At 37.2% G+C, this 16558-nt stretch overlaps 1 protein-coding gene across 1 annotated transcript in view; it reads right to left on the bottom strand.

The window, feature by feature from the left end:
* The window catches only part of LOC308196094 (uncharacterized protein), a 596499-nt gene that overhangs the window by 53031 nt on the left and 526910 nt on the right, over positions 1-16558 (bottom strand). The gene's annotated exons all lie outside the window — the stretch shown is intronic.

The following is a 16558-nucleotide window of genomic DNA, read 5'->3' as shown; positions in this document are numbered from 1 at the left end:
CTGTAAGAGGGATATTGAAACTTATTTTTGTTATAAAGTGCTCTCAGTTTCCTGGCTGAAAGTTTTCTTTAAAAGCTAGTCACTCTTCTCTTTAAACCTAGGTACTTAGAAAATTCCATTTCAAAACCAGATCAATTAGTCTATTTTAGTTTGTCCTCACTCAATAGTGATCAATGATTGATTCATCAGGAACTAAATTATTTTATAATGCATGTAATTGCATTATAGATAAAAATAATACCCAAGAGAGAACTCTTCTTCCTGACTCAAGCTGATGATTGGCTTATACTTAGAAGCTTGTGGACTGATGGTTCTTATAATTTTATTCTACCTACTGTAACTACACAAGCTTTTTTTTTTTTCCATAGTATTCATATGTGTCCAATCCTTTTTTAGAATCTAGTTGCCTCAATAATTCACTTTACATTTGCTCTGGTTCTAATATAGGTGAAGATTTGTAATATTCAGCACTCGTTCCAAAGCTCATCTTCTTGGTACTTCAAAATTCACAAAGAGCCTTGCCTCAAGGTTGTTAGTCATGGCTTCTTGGAAAATGTTGTGTGTATACATAATAAAATGAGGACATTAAACAGCATCCCAAGTTTAGCAGTATGCCTACTGTATAATGCAATGCCTTGTTTACAAGGTAGTACGAATGAACACACATCTATTAACAAAATTAATGATGAACAATTGCTGTAATTTCTCCTTGCTTGGAAAATACCTCTTGCAAATAAATTGGGTTAATGGTAGCTTGCTGATTGGCTTTATTTTGCAAACAAGACAGTGAACAATGTTAACGAATTCACATCAGTAACATTAAGATTGTGCTACAAGCAGCAGTACAAATTTGTGGGCTGTTACGGGGAGTAGGTGTAATCATATAACTGCCAGAGGAACTTTTTGTACCTTCACCTCTGAGGTGTGTATTTACAGTAGCATAGTAGAAATGGCTTAGTACAACAAAAGCTATTCATCTACTCTGTGGAGGAAACTGTAAAATATCCATTGCATCAGTGACCAGGAGCCAAATGCAGTGATGACAATATTTACTACTTATATAAGAAGACCGGTGTCTTTGTTAGCATAAATATGCTGTATGGAATAAGCATGGAAAAGTGTCCATGAGAAAGGACTGTTGTGTGTTCCCTCAGCCTGCACGTGTACTTACAACCTTTTGTTCTACAATTAGGCCTTCTCAGAAAGAGGTATATTTTGAAGTAAGAAGAATGGCCAGAAATAAATAAATAAATTAATAAAAAGAATGGAAGCAAATAGGCTTTCCTAATTTTCAGCAGTAGAGAACTCCAGAGCTGATCCTTGGCTGGATGTGCTTCTCTGCGTAATATACAGAAAATTTATTTTGACTTTCAGTGGGATAAACACATTGGTTTGAGAAATATTTTGAAACACTTGTAAGAATATTTGCTTTATGAATGTATTGAGTGAGGTATACCCTATTCAAACAGATCCCTGAAACACTAGTACAGCCATTGCTTCCAGGCCGACATCAGGGAAGCTTCAGACATTTCAAGCTTTGTTCTAGAACCTGGTCTAGACTACATCAGGAAATGATGAGACACAAAGCAACACCGAGGGAAGTGTGCAAAACATTGGATAGGTAACTCCTTTCTGTTATGGAGCCTTACAGGGTAGCATTTTACTCTAACCTCCTCTGCCTTCTCTGTTATGAATGTACAAGTACATGCACACACACAAATGGAAAGTTACAGAACTAACATGCTGTGATCAAAAACAATCTGTGAAGTAGTACCTGGATCTCTTACCAAACAGGACTCTAAGAAAATCTTAACAAAAAGAGGGAACAGTTACCCTTTGCTAAAGAGATAGACGGCAAGGACCAGAGACTGAGATGGAAGGCAGCAGGAAGCTAATAAGCGATCTGGGGTGTCTGAGCATCATATGCACTCATACACTGTTTGCATGAGAAAACACATCTTTGGCTGTGTTCATTTCCTTTTTTTTTGTTTTGTTTTGTTTGTTTGTATTCTATTGTTATTTTTCCTCATTTGTGAGTTAATATGTTTGTGAAAAGCAGCAATCCTGCAGAATGAAATTCTCCAGATATGCCCCAAAGTGTGACACGAGTACCTGAATAGTCTGAAATTTTTCCATTTAATGGCCCATGAGCTCACTCTGCTGACTACACTTCAGAAAAAACTAATCTCCATTGTGTCCTGTTTTCCACATGAGTCTGTCAGAAAAAATTGGTAGGTAGTTTCCACTTTTCTTTCTCTTGGGATTATTTTTATGATTTGGTATTTTCTTTCATGAGATATGCTGAAGTCATAAAATGCATTTCATAGTGACCACCACACAGGGTGGCAGGCAGTTCATTCTGGGCTACTATTCACTGACAGGTTGCAAATTTACCAATTGCTTACAAATATTTGCTTCTTATTGGTTTTATTTAAACAACTTCACATTGCTTTTCTAAAGAATGTACAAATACAGAGTTTGCAAGGTAGTGCTACTGCATCCAAAAAATTGGTCTCCTAAGCAATGAAGTGGCCAAAAATCATTCTTAAGCTCAGAATTGAAAATTAAAGTGCAGCAGCACAGATTTCCAGAGTAGGCCAAGAACCAAAATAATATATACCACATAAAGTGACTAAATGTAATGTCTTAAAGGAAAACAAACTGCTAAACAAGAGAAAACAAAATACTAATTAGACAGGTAAAGTTGGGAGGAAAGTTAAAAAAAAAAAAAAAAGTGTTCTCATAGTGGGTGATTGCATATTACAGGGATTAATTGGTTAAGCTTTTTCAGCTTTTGAAGAACTATTAGACCCAGCCCTCCAAATCCATGTCTGACATGAATAGCCTGTAGCCCATGTAACTGCAAATGAATTAATTTTGAAAGGAAAATTACTCACTTGGAATTTAAAATCAGGCATTTAGTGATGAAAATGTTGACATGGGCACGTAATTGCTTTCTGACAAATGGCCAAATAAAAAGTCCTGCCTGAAATCTATAATGTTAATGTTGCCATTCTGGTGCATCTTTTTGCGTCTTTTTGGGACCAAATCCTGCATCTTGAAACCGGAGGTGGGAAAGCCTTCCAAAGTCTGATGGCAAGATACTGAACAAACTCTGAAATGGCTGGTCTCTCTGAAAGAGTCAAACTAGGCAGCACCTCAAAAACACTCTACATATGTCTTGTAGCCTACCATGCTTAATAATGTAACTACCTGAAATCTGCCAAGAGAGCAAATGCCAGCTGAGGCTCTGAGACAGCTGGAAAAACTAAATACCAAGACCCTAGAATCCCTTACTGGAAGTTTGGCTTAGCATCAGGAAGTTGAAGAGCTTGCTTTACATCAGCCATGACAACCTGTAAATACAAAGCCCAAATCCTCTTTAAAAAATCAAACCAGTGTTTTTTTTCCCTAAGTGATTTTCTGTGTCAGTGAAATATTATAGAGAAAATGGAAAAGGCTGTTCATTGTTCGTTAATGAAGCACAATTACAGGTATAAAAGGAAACGATTTTCTTAATGTCTGTTATACTCCTGTGATGTGATTGATGGTTGCTGTTACTAAAACAACAGAGAAAAATCACTTAATAAGAAAATAATCTTTTTGTTAGGCTGGAAAGATGTCACAGGGATTGCTTTCCTCTAAAGCGTGCATTCTTGCTATCAGACCCCCAGAGGATTTCAGGGTTTAATTGCCACTCTGTTCTTTCTATATAAAGGAACCCAACCCAGTGAGGAAGCAGAAGCACACTGGAGATCTTCCAGGTAAAAAGGGAAAAAAGAGGATCCTTGCACTGCAAAGATTAAACTCAGAGAAGGTTAATATGCAGTTATCTATGTAATCTGTCCATCCATCTCTGCTCCTAATTGACTTCATTAAATGAAACCACTTTTAAAATGGGGTCTGATGAATGGGATTGAATACTATGATTGCCTGTGAGAGTAGGAGAATGGACTCCACATCCCTTTCAGTGCCACGTTTCTATGACTACTGCTGTGACTAGGAATCAGACAGAAACAGGCTGGCCTCCCTGGTGTGCCTATCGTCACGGTATCTAGGTACCACTAAATATAATTCCCTTCTGTTAAAAGAAATGGACTTTTTGTCATGTGAAGAGTAAATAATATTAATTTTAATAAAGGTCATTGAGAGAAAAACAGCTAGCTTTGATCATTATCATGAGAATATTTTTTAAATCTATTTACCACAACATTTATTTCTGTATTTTTTTCTTAATGTAATTGTTTGCTGTTAAAAACACTGAGTTAGAAATAAATCTGTTTGAACTTACGAGGTGGAAAATGAATACACAAAGTATTTTCTTAGAAGAAAATGTACTTTTAAAATCCTATTATTAATATCTTCAGAATAATCATTGCTTTATGGCACCAGTGTCTCAACTTGTCATCCTTGTGTATGGTATTATGGTATGTCTTTTGCAGAGGTCTGGAGATGATGTCTATCAATTGATTTCTCTTGGCAGAAAAATATGAGTATGAAAAAACAACTATTATTATCACTATACACGGAAAACACCTCCAAAAGTAGAATTAAGGACTCTTGAAGCCAGTTAATTGTAGCTGGTGGTATTTGTCTAAGCACTCATCATTGTAGCTAGTCCTTGACCATTATCTGGCTGATAGGTGAATGGTACCTTGCAAAGGTCTAGGAGCAAACTACATTGACACACACAGGGTGTGGAGCAGGGACTGCATGACTTTGGATTGTAACTGAAGCTCTCTCTTGCATAGGGATAAACTCTGACAGAAGGTGCTCAATGAGTTGTTGCCATCTGACAGCTCATAAAGGAAACCTCTTACTGACAAATTTACTGGTATTTTTCCATCCTTTAATCTTCCTCCAGTCTAGAAGAGCAGAATCATGCAGCTGAGAATGCAGAAAAAATTACCAGCTCTAAAAACATCACATACTTGTTACCTCCCATTGCTAGTTTACTTTGAACCTCTCATTAAGACTTTTGTCCAAAGGGTGTGCCTCACATCAAGCCCCGGTACGCTGAGAGAAACGACTCAGTTCAGTGACAATAATAGCATTTACCAAGATTTCCACAGAAGAGAAGGTGCTGTCATAACAGATGCCCAGAGCTTGCAGATATATTGATGAAAAAGAGAGCATATGATCAACCGGGGCAACGTTAAAAGTGTTGAGAGGCACTATATCTTCCATTAACGATTTGCAGGTGCACATTCCAATAAACCAAGCCAAAGCAGTATCTTGACAAGGTTTTACTACTTTGAATGGAATATTCAGACAGAAAGATGACAGATGATTTTAGAAAAGTACAATTAAATCAGTATTGAAAATGGAGAAAGTTGATCAAAGAACAAAGAAAGAATTGCATTAAAATTAATCATCCCAAGGTTGTAAAACCAGTTGTAAACCCTCAGCAATGAAAGATTAAATGAGGAGGAAGTTAATGTTTTAAATCAATTTAAATTTTCCAGTAGAGAACTTGATAGTTTCAACAGACTTTGGCCTCAGAATATTTACTACAGTTTCAGGCAGGCCTTGTGAAACCATAGGCAGCTGAAAAAGTCATCAAATAAAAATATCTAATGTTAGGTTCATTAAGCAAAAGCTCAGGGTTATTAAAAACACACACAAAACCAACAAAGACAAACAAACCAACTCATAACCCGAAAACCTGACACATATTTAACCAAGAAGAATATTGGTCTTTTCAGAGAAGATCTTTGTTTATAGCTATTGAAGTTACTGGTATGGACCATGCTACTTAATAATAATCAGACGAATGATAGTTCTGATATATTCATTTGCAGATCTCTGGTATTTAAATCATGATGGACCAGAAACAGTATTATGGATGCATTCAATATCAGTATAGAGTTGTTAGATTGCTCTGATATACATTCCACTTACATTTTTGTCACAATTGATTATGTTGAAAAGCTCTGGAAGTAATAACTTTTAACGACACAGCATTCATTTTTCCAAGGAAGCTTGAGCTATAGTTTAGCAACCCTACATTTCTCAGGGAAGATACAGCAGACTTTTGTAAACACACGCTCTGAAGAAGATTTTTTCTACAGTGTTTGGTGCTGGCCACTGCTGGAGGAAGGATAACAAATTAAATGGCTCATTGATCTGTTCCAGCACAGAAAATCCTAGGTTTCTCTGTATTTATTGTAGCTGGTACTCTTCAATACCCAAAGGCTTAATTTAACACCCTCAACAACTTCATATGAGAACTTGAGAGAATCCTTTGAAATAAGGACATTTCTGTAGGATGGCAACTTCTGCCACAGCCACAGATCCTATTTGATTTCTGTGAAGAAAAATTCTGAAATTTGCATTTAGAAAAATTCTTGCTCATGCTTGGATTAATAGTCAAGGCTTCAGAATTAGGTCTAGGGTCAGTTTCAGCACCAATGATCCTAGTGCAAATAAAATGATTTACTGTGGTATGACATTTGTTTGGTAAGATATACAGTGCTTAAAGTCATCTCTTTCAAAAGAGTTATTAGAGACACATCATATACCACTTAAATTCCATTTCTGTTATAGAAAACTTGTGCCTCAGTCTCATGTGTGAGGTAAGTGTCAGTCAATAAAATTTGCTGTTGCTATTGTTTAGTCCCAGGCTGTCTGCATAAAAGCTTCTACTTGATTAGTGTGTGCTTCACAACAGATGCAAAACACTCATTAAAATGGATACTTTATTTGGAAAAAGAAAAGACCGTGGCATAACAAAATTTTAAGCAGGACTTTGAGTATTTTTAAGCAGGACATTAAGTATACGGTGATAATTATTTTCAAAAACTAAGCTAATCTCTAGTACTACATGGTAAAAACAATTAAAGACACTTGGTCACACCCTTTATCCAGCTATTGCCATACTGCCCTGGACGGAGCAGCAGCAGTGGACGTGAACAGTGGATCTGGCATTTCATTTATTGCACTTCAATTATTGCATCTATTGACTGAAAAAATTCCTTAAACCTCACAAATAGGGTTAAAGAAAAACACCAGCTACTTAAATATTAAAAGGGTGAGGAAATTTGTTTGCATCTTTGTAGAATACATAATTGTAGTGCATTTTAATATATATGGTCATTAACAGTTAATACAATCTCACTTTTAGTATCAACATACACACTTTAAAATAAATGTTGCTGCATCTGAGTTAGTATGCATACGTAAGAAGATAGAGTCTAAACTATGAAGAATTTGAACTCCTTCCCTGAGAGAGTCAAAGATGTGTACTGGAAAATCACAACAGGTTATTTGAGAGGTGGTGAATCCTTTTTCTGCTGGTACATATATAGAGTGTAGTTGACCACTGATTTTTCAACTGCTTTGAAATGACTTTTATGGTCTAAGGCATGGCTGCAGCACATCACTTTCTTAGAGATTGCTCCTTTATACTGTCACTGACACACAAGTTTTACATTTTGCTGAACGATGATTAGAATATTTGTTCTGAATTAGCTGTTTTCACTGAGACAGATTTACCTCTGGCGTAATTGTGTGAAAGTCAATAGAGGAAAACTATGAAAAAACTTGGTCTGTTGAGCTTATTGATTAAATTTGATACATACAAATCACAAGCCATATTCTATCCCTGAACACATAGATTCAACTTACATTGTGCCTAGTGAAAGCCATAAATGCACATCTGTTACCAGAACATGGCTGAAAAATTTGTAACTCATTATCTTAACACAAACATAATTGTCTCTGGCATGTAAACACAGCAATATCACGAGTTCTAATCTTGGGAAGAGTCACTGACCCCTTGTGCGAGTTCAGCAACTCACCTGGCCTCCTGTGCTTCAGTAAAACCCTGCTAAAATCTGTAAGCATCAAATCTGCAGGAAAAAGAGCAAGTCACTGACACTCAATTTAGCTAATATTTGTAAATAATGTTCACTATTGCTATAAATATATCACGTTATACCTGAAGTGGAGCTGCAGAAAGAACTAAGAAGATGCTAAAAATAGCTGGCATTGCCAGGCAGGTACGTTAAGAAAAAGGCTTGTGGTTAATGTTCAAGTTTGTTTTCTTCTAATGTGATAATATGAATAAGAGCTTTGCAATTTAGAAGGCTTTAACATCTGATCTTTTGTTGCATGCTACTTAGATTACTCAGATAGATTCTAGAGATCATTCCTGACAAAGCAAGCTTCACTGCAAGGAAATCAAGCCTCTTCCATAGGTCTTCTAAAAATATTTTTTTCTCCTCGCATGGAAACATGAAATGTCTAAAAAGGTAAGTTACAAAGAAAGGTAGCAGCTAGGCTGTTTGCTATTGAGGTGCAAAGTCAATCAATATGGGGGAGGCATTTTGGGAGTATTCTTCCTAGTACTCCTAGTATATAGAAAGTGTGTAGAAAATGTTAAGTGTCCAACACTTACTTAATTGCTTTGGCATGCTTAAAAAAGAGAACATACATTAGGGTGTAACTTAGCATTTCCTTCTCATCACAAGGAAGATGTCTTTGGTAGTGCTTGAAAAATGTTTTGAACCTCTCATATTATTTCTGTAATTGTACTACACAGATGAGCGTGATGGGTCTGTGCTGCCCCAAGAAAACAAATGAGAGGAGAGCTGTAGGATGTGTTCTGGTAGAGGTAAGGAGAGAACTGCAGCTCTGAGTACTGGGCTGGGAGCCCTGACAGGGTTTAAAGACTGGTTTTGGTGGCCAAATGCTGACCAAAACAGTGAACTGGCATATCCAAAGACAAAGTAACTGCACTAACAAAAGCTGATACTTAGGAAGTTGTGCCAGCTCATCAAACTGAGAAATGCAGATGGTGAGATCAAGAGCCTGGTACAGGCTTTTCTTTTGATGCATCCCAGGATACAGTTGGCTTTCTGGGCTGCAAGCTCCTGTTGCTGGCTCACGTTGAGTGTTTCTATGAACCAACACCCCCAAGTCTTCTCCTCAGGGCTGCCCTCAACCCATTCTCTGCCCAGCCTGTATTTGTGCTTGGGATTGCCCCAGCCCATGTGCAGGAACTTGCAGTTGGCCTTGCTAAACTTCGTGAGGTTTCTGTGATTATTGAAGAAACTCAGTAGAAAAAACGCTTCATATAAAGCTAAGGAAATGGCACTATTAATATGACTAATACATGAGCATCCCAAGCGTTAAAGCTGCTTTTCTTGAAGCAGTAGAAACGGTAGAGCTTCAAGTCTCAGTGAAAGGCCAAATACCTAAGAATCATCGTTAAAAGCAACAATTTCAGTTAGTTTACTTTTACAATACAAGAAATAACCACACCACAAATAAGTACTTATGAACTCTTTACAAGCATATCCTGACATTTCTCACCAGATTACTCTCTAGTTAGAGCAGACATGATTTATTTCCTGCCTGAGAACTAACCTGCCCAGCCTCTCCCTCCTTCCAAACAGTATGGGTTGGAAGTTACAATATCAAGGGTAAGGCAGATCATAACAGAGGTCCTTTAATTCACTTGTATATCTGCTATCTGTGTCCCCACAGGAGTGCAAGGAGTAGTGTATGACCTAGGTTATAATATCAAAGGATGCATTAGCTGTTTACTAACATTGACAATAATGCAGTTTATGACCTGGTTCTTTGGACTCTGAGCATCACATTCTCCATCTAAATGCAACTGATGTTTTACTGAGCTAAAGCTATGTCTAGACAAATACAGGAGTCCTATCTAGCCTATGTGCTTACACTTACAAATACTGCAACATTTACCACAATTGCCCGTAACTGTGACTAAACTGAATATATTGAAAGGTGCTATGTTTTGCTTCATTAAAATACTACATAAGAGTATTTTTTCTCTTGATAGACCTGTGTAATCCAAATTTGTGTTTTTCTGGTTAATATTATGTTTCTTCCTTCTCCGAACCATATCTCATAACAGAGAAAAGAGATTTAATACAAAAAATAAAGAGGAGCTGTATATTATTTTCAAGAAATAAAACTGCTTGCAGAATTGCTGCTGAATCCTATCTTCAAGAACCTGATAACAAGGATCTGAGTAAGCATTTTTTAAAATTCATTTTAATGAAATGACGAATGTGGAAAGATGCGCACCGAATTCCTTAGTGAACGTTGTGGAAATAAGACAGAAAATATCAACCTCAAACCAAAACAAAAATAACTCTGGAGAGGAAAAGAAATTAATTTCAAGAACAACATAATACCATGCAGACCTGCTCTTACAGCAAACCATCAAGTTAATTTAATTCCGCAAACCCCATTGCTCCAACAAAATGTTGTTTAAATCAATTCATTCTTTCATTATGCCGCTTAAGAGCACCATGAAGTGATGAGAAATTACTGAGATGACTTTCATGTATCAGAATCCCCTCAGTTTCACTTCATTTTCTATCCTGACATGCGATTAATGTGCTGCATTTGCATGCTAAAATAGTATATTTAATTGTAAAAGTGGTGGTGTTAAATTACCTTGCAATGAGTTTATTTTAAATGGTTCATTAAAGTTTTTAAATAGCTTACTGCACGATTGCATCTCTGCACTGCTTTGATGTATTACATCTTCAACCAATAGATGCAATATAGGAAACCTTTACTTGCTATGCTATTTGCCCTTTCAACAACAGAATTTGAGCTAAAAGCGGTTGCAGGCTCACAGGTTCACATTCAGCTAATTACAGCACTCGAGTGGAAGCCCACCCCTCTCCCACACCTATAATGCTCTTATCTGATTTTCCATCCTCTGGTAGCACACAATCAAGTCACTATATAATGCAGTATGCGATTTGATTAATGTCACTCATACATGTACTCTTCGCCTACTTCCTCTCCATGGAAAGATAAAGTACATGTAGATCTTTTCTCTGGAAAAAAAAAAGCTCTGGGAATCTTCAGGTTGGCAAAGGCCAGGATGAAGAGTATTTTGTTCTTAAAATACCATATACTAAGATTTCTGCAATCCCATGAAATTTAGGTCCTGAAAATATCCTTTTTTTTTTTTGTGAAAGGGAATAATTCAGTTGCATCAATTCACTACCAGTGATACTTTACATTACAACTTCATGCTTCTCTTTAGAAGATGTACATATAGATACAAAATTATATTTACAAGAATCACAGAATCCTTTAGGTTGGAAGGAGCCTTGAAATCGTCTCGTCCAACCCTCCCAACTCAAGCAGGGTCAGCTACAACAGTTTGCTCAGGGCCCTGTCTAGTCAGATTTTGAATGTCACCAAGGATGGAGACTCCACAGACTTTCTAGGCAATTTGTTCCAGTGTTAGACCACACTCACAGTAAAAGTGTTTCCCTGTGTCCAACGGGAACCTCCTGGTTTTTAATTTGTGCCTCTTGTCACCAGTCATTACTAAGAGTCCTGTTCCCTCATCTAATTTCCCCCTATGCTGAATCTTCTGTTCTGCAGGCTGGAGTCTCAGCCCACTCGGAATTTCCTTATATTAAAGATGCTCCAGTTCTTTACTCATTTCTGTGGCCCTGTGTCGAATTCACTCCAGTAAATCCATATCTGTCTTGTGCTGAGGAGTCCAGACCGGGACACAAAACTTCAGGTGTGAAAGAAACTCTGAGGAGTAGGGCAGAGCAGAGCAGACTGCTACCAGGAGCTGCAAAGGTGAGCTAAGGCAGCAAAGCCCCCCAAGAACCACCTTTTCCAGACAACTCTGCTCTCTCCAGTAACACTTACCTGTGTCTACCTGATGGATAAAAGATTTCTCTATACTTAAGAGCATTAGGCTTCTATTTTCAGTTTAATCTGTATTTCCTGATTTTAGAGACCACGACCTGAAATCTACTGTAACAATCCAATTTTTAACTTGCTCTATGCAGATCTCTGTTGTCATTGCTCACACAAATATACTTGGAAACATAATGGGAGCCTCACTTCTGTCTCTTGATCTCAAAGGGAATTAAGCACTGAAATAACTTTGAAAAGCCACACATTAGTCGTAGCTTGAAGGATAACAGCGCTATTTTGATTCCTTGCTGTGTCTTTTTAGCAAGTATTTCACAAATGTGCACAAATAGTTGTCTATATTTAGGTCAGCTACATGCACTGAAATGTTGTTTTTATTCTATGGTGAAGAGGAAGAATATCACCCCTTAGGGAAGAGAATTGTATCATTAAACTAATCTATACTATTATATCTATGATCACTTCTGCATACATGCACTTTAAAATTAAAATAGTACATAGAGATACACGTTTGGAAAATTGGTAGTATCACTGCTAATATCTGCTCATTGGTACTGATTGGTATACTCCTTCCCTGACATTACCTAGCATATGCTGATTAATATGAGGCAGTTACAGAGAAAAGAAAGTTTCCCTGGTCTATACTGAAAGCAAAGACCACTGGTAGTGGATTGGGGTAATCTTGCAAGCCTTGGTGTTACGTTTGAGGTGTTCAAGATGGATTTGAAAATCAAGCAATTACTCCTTCAGGTCCCATACATGTGGACAATTCACATTCAGGCTGCACTCTTCTATGTGGTTTAGACTGTGAGCAGTGAGAAGTGGAGTCATAGAATTGTGCACTATTTAGCAAATGAAAATACAAAAGACATGCAAGAAAATCTTGTTCAAGAGACTAGTAAAGTAAAATAGAAGAGGTCAGAGTTCAAGTTAAGCTTTCACTCCTATTTTTGTATTTCTTAACTTGCAAGAACTTGTTCTGTTTTTAAAGATAACGTCAATACCTTTTCACTTGCTCTGTATTCCACATTACCCAGATGTATATTTTAAGGTGGACAACCAAAACTATCCTTTAGTTTTGTGAATAATGATCTCAGCTTTAATTCATACATATGCTCTACATAGTTATATGCTTGAATGACAAAGCTGCATTACACAATTACTCCTATGAACAGATATTTATCAGCAAAAGGACACTGTTTTCACATAGTGAAAGTATCACTGCCCTTCCTTGGCACAAATGTGTGTACCACAGGCTGGACTGCCTGAAGGTATCTTGTCAAATATTGGTTTGATATTACTTATTGATTTAATATTATAGACAAGCTTTTGAATTTAGCCTCAGTGACAGTGGTAGAGTTTTACTTTGTAGACCCAGAATAAGCTTTTCCAGCAAAAACAAATCTAATATATATATGTATATATATATATAAATAATTTTTTTTGGGGGGAGAAGGAAGGGTTATGGTACTTGAATGGTCTACCTAGCATATAATTGCAGTACACATGTAGACAGTAAAGTTCTTAATGATGTATCTGCACAACAGTTTTCTAGGTAGTGCCTGTGATTTTACTGAGAGCAGTTTTTTTTTTTTAATCATATTGCAGAAATAACTTTCAGGTGATTTGTTTTCTATTGTTTGTGCAGGAAGAGTTTTAGTCCAAGCCTTTAAACATGCTCTGGTTGTTCTTAATGCAAGTACTCAATGACTCCCTGAATAGAAAATTAAAGCAAACAAACAAATAAACAAACGTCTAGTAAAATAACTTAACAAATAGAAAACAACTTTCATCAATCTCTCCCCTCTTCTTTTGATAACAGATGTGCTTTGTGAATCTGGAAACTACATTTTAGCAGGTGCTCTCATTTGCTTTCTCTTTTACAGAGAAGCAGGCAGAAGTCTCAACTTTGTCACCAGTTCATATTGGTTTAACTGCAGACTGTTCTAGCAGTCAGAAGGCAATGAAGGCCAAATCCATTAATGTTACATCAAGGTCAAAGGCCGAAGATTTTCATTTAATAATACACTTCTCAATTCTTGAGACTTTCCAAGTCATACTGAGGTTATCAGAAACAACATGTGGTATCTTATAGACTATTTGTTTTCAGGTACTGGCTTAGTTGCTCTGTTCTGGGCTGGCTGGCAAATTAAGTCTTAGAAGACGGCATATATAAATCATGGATCTGATTTTTTTCTAGCTGTGCCAGCACTCAAGTATTATTGTCTGATATGTACATTGCACACCAGTTTTGAGAAATAGTAACTGCAGACAGGTAAAGATAAGCAGAGAATATATTTCTCATTTTTTTTCCCTAATGTTTTCCAGTCCTTCTGAAGGTTATAAGCCAAAATACATTTCTTCTAGGTAAAAATAATACCTGGCTGCTTTCACCTCTGCAGCTTAAATTATTTGATGGGGTTACTATTAGACTGCAAAGCCACAGTTTTCATTCTGTACTCCTGATAGCTACAGCCTTGCTATAGTCGATGCCTGGAGAAAATCTGCTAAGTGAATTGATGCTAGTCTTCCTCCTGGTGAGACACAGATCAGGCCTATGTCACACTTTAAATCCTAGTCATTAGACAATCACATTTTTATTTCCTAGTGAAAATAAGTAGTTCTCTCTCCATTAAACAGGGCTGGACTTTAATCTGTGAAACCCTGCAGACGGGTCCAATCTGGGTAGGAGAATGTCATAGCATTATGCTGATAATGCAACTTAGATACCTGCTGTTCCTAGACTACAACATACTCAAATTACTGGTGGAATACAGCACAAGTTTCCTGGGCAGGACTGAAGCTATTTTTCCCCAGTGGAGAGGCACCAATTATGTTATACTAACAGCACTCATTAGCAGGCTTCAGGCCACTGCAGTTAGTACAACAAATTTCTTACATCTTTCTCTACCATGCCACTGCAGAACAAGTTAGCTTTAAAAGTGGGATTTTACACACACACACAAAGACAAACAACAAACAAAAAAAAAAAAGAGGAAAATAAGTTTTTAAAAGTCCCTTTAAATGGGGTAAAATAGAATTGACAGGACAGCAAAGATGTAGAGCTGAATTAGGTCCAGGAGAAAAATAAGAGTAAAATGAAGAGGAATGAGATTTGCCATATACTAGAGGAGAAATACGATTCATTTGAGAAAATATATTTACAAGGAGTTAAGGAACAGAAAATAGACCTTGTAGGTAGCACTTTCTCAATTAGGCTGAGAGCCCAGCAACACATTCCCTCCTCTTGCTGCCTGGCAAAGGAGGAAAGCAAATGCTGCATTTGCAGGAATTTCCTCCTTCTAGAGCACAAACCAGATAGTCTATTGAAACAAAATATCCCAAATTTACTGGCAACCTCCTCATCTAGAACTTGCTACTTTCTCCCCTCCTTCTGTAACCATCTCACAGGTTTCTCCTGTAGGCCTTCAGCTCTAGAGGCCTTAAATAATGGGATCATCCTGTTCCCAGAACCCCCGCTCCACTCTGCCCCTCAAAGTTCTTTGAAGACAGTCCTAGTTGCCTTTTTTTTTTTTTAAACTTCTTACAGATTATTGATGTGAGCTAATAGCAGCACCCTTTAACAAATCAGATCTATCTTACAGCAAGGTAAGATGCAATAACACAGCCAAAGCTCTCCACAAAGATCTTTTTTTTTTTTCTCTTTTGTTTCCCATACATATCCTTCCATTTCCATCTTTTATCTCCCTGCTTCTCATACCTCATGTTTCCAGACTGCCTGTGATTCATGAGGCTGACGTTGCCTGGGACTCCAGCATTTGCCAGTGCAGCCATGGACACAGTGATGTATTCCAACAAAAATCCAGCATCTCCTTGGCTCAGTTTTCCAGTTTAGCTGCTCCTGTTTCCTTCCCCCTTGCTACCCTTGCCTTGTTGGCATGCCAAGTCATAAAAGAGCACTTCCAAGGAGCAGTAAGTAATGTAATTCCAAGGCTTGTTTTTTGGTATTAATATCAAAACCTGACAGATGACTGTCAGCAAGACCATCAATAACTGTTAGCAATGTAGCACAGCTGTTCTTTCTATTAATTCACTGATTTAACAATGGCTACTTGATTCATAAGAGAAATGTCACTGTAACTACACAATACCAAAAATAAATAGACCACAGCACCATTTATATATGTGCGTGGTTCTCTGAAGAACCACCACTCATCAAATGGCTTATTTGGACAGCTTTACAAGGCACCAGCAATTTCTCTCTCAAAGTTCATGTTCGGATTTGTGACAGCATCTATGAATAGCTTAGTCAGGTTTGGTTTGGCTCAGTAAAGTTTCTGCATGCATTGTTTGTAAAATGAGAAGTAAAACCTAGCCTTGTAATTCCACATACTTCAGACTCTGAAAGTGTTCTCATGTCCAAGATCTCCTTGGAAGCAAGCTTTAGCCCTCTACTTAGGGAGGATAGAAAGGGAAAATGGCTTGCCTAGATTTGGAGTGAAAATTAAAACACAGCTGAAATGTCATCACATTTAGATGAGTAGACAGGGGTGGTTCACTGCCCCTCTCAGCTGGCTCCAATTATTGTTTAGGAGGGGCTTTTGATAGAGAAAATAATAGGAAATGAGGTTTTATCTGTTTTGTTACTCTGAAGACATTCAGTATTTCAAAGTTCTTCCATATAAATACAAAATAAAATTTACAAGGTAAATGTAAATTTGTGTTTCTTTTTCCAAGTACATGGACATGTAATACAATGGAATTAATTTACCCATCTTAAATTGGAGCTGCATTAAAATCAAGTTCTGCTTGCATTACATGTGTATAGCTACTTACAGTAAAATATTTTTGCACTTGTTTTGTATCATCCAAGATTTGAGATGTATCATGTGGAACCTGTGCTCCATCACTGCCATGTGCAGAC

The sequence above is a fragment of the Anser brachyrhynchus genome (assembly GCF_964034855.1).
Source record: "Anser brachyrhynchus genome assembly, chromosome: 5".
Taxonomy (NCBI): Eukaryota; Metazoa; Chordata; class Aves; order Anseriformes; family Anatidae; genus Anser; species Anser brachyrhynchus.
The sequence above is the reverse complement of the archived record's forward strand: the minus strand, read 5'-3'. Positions and strand labels throughout refer to the sequence as shown.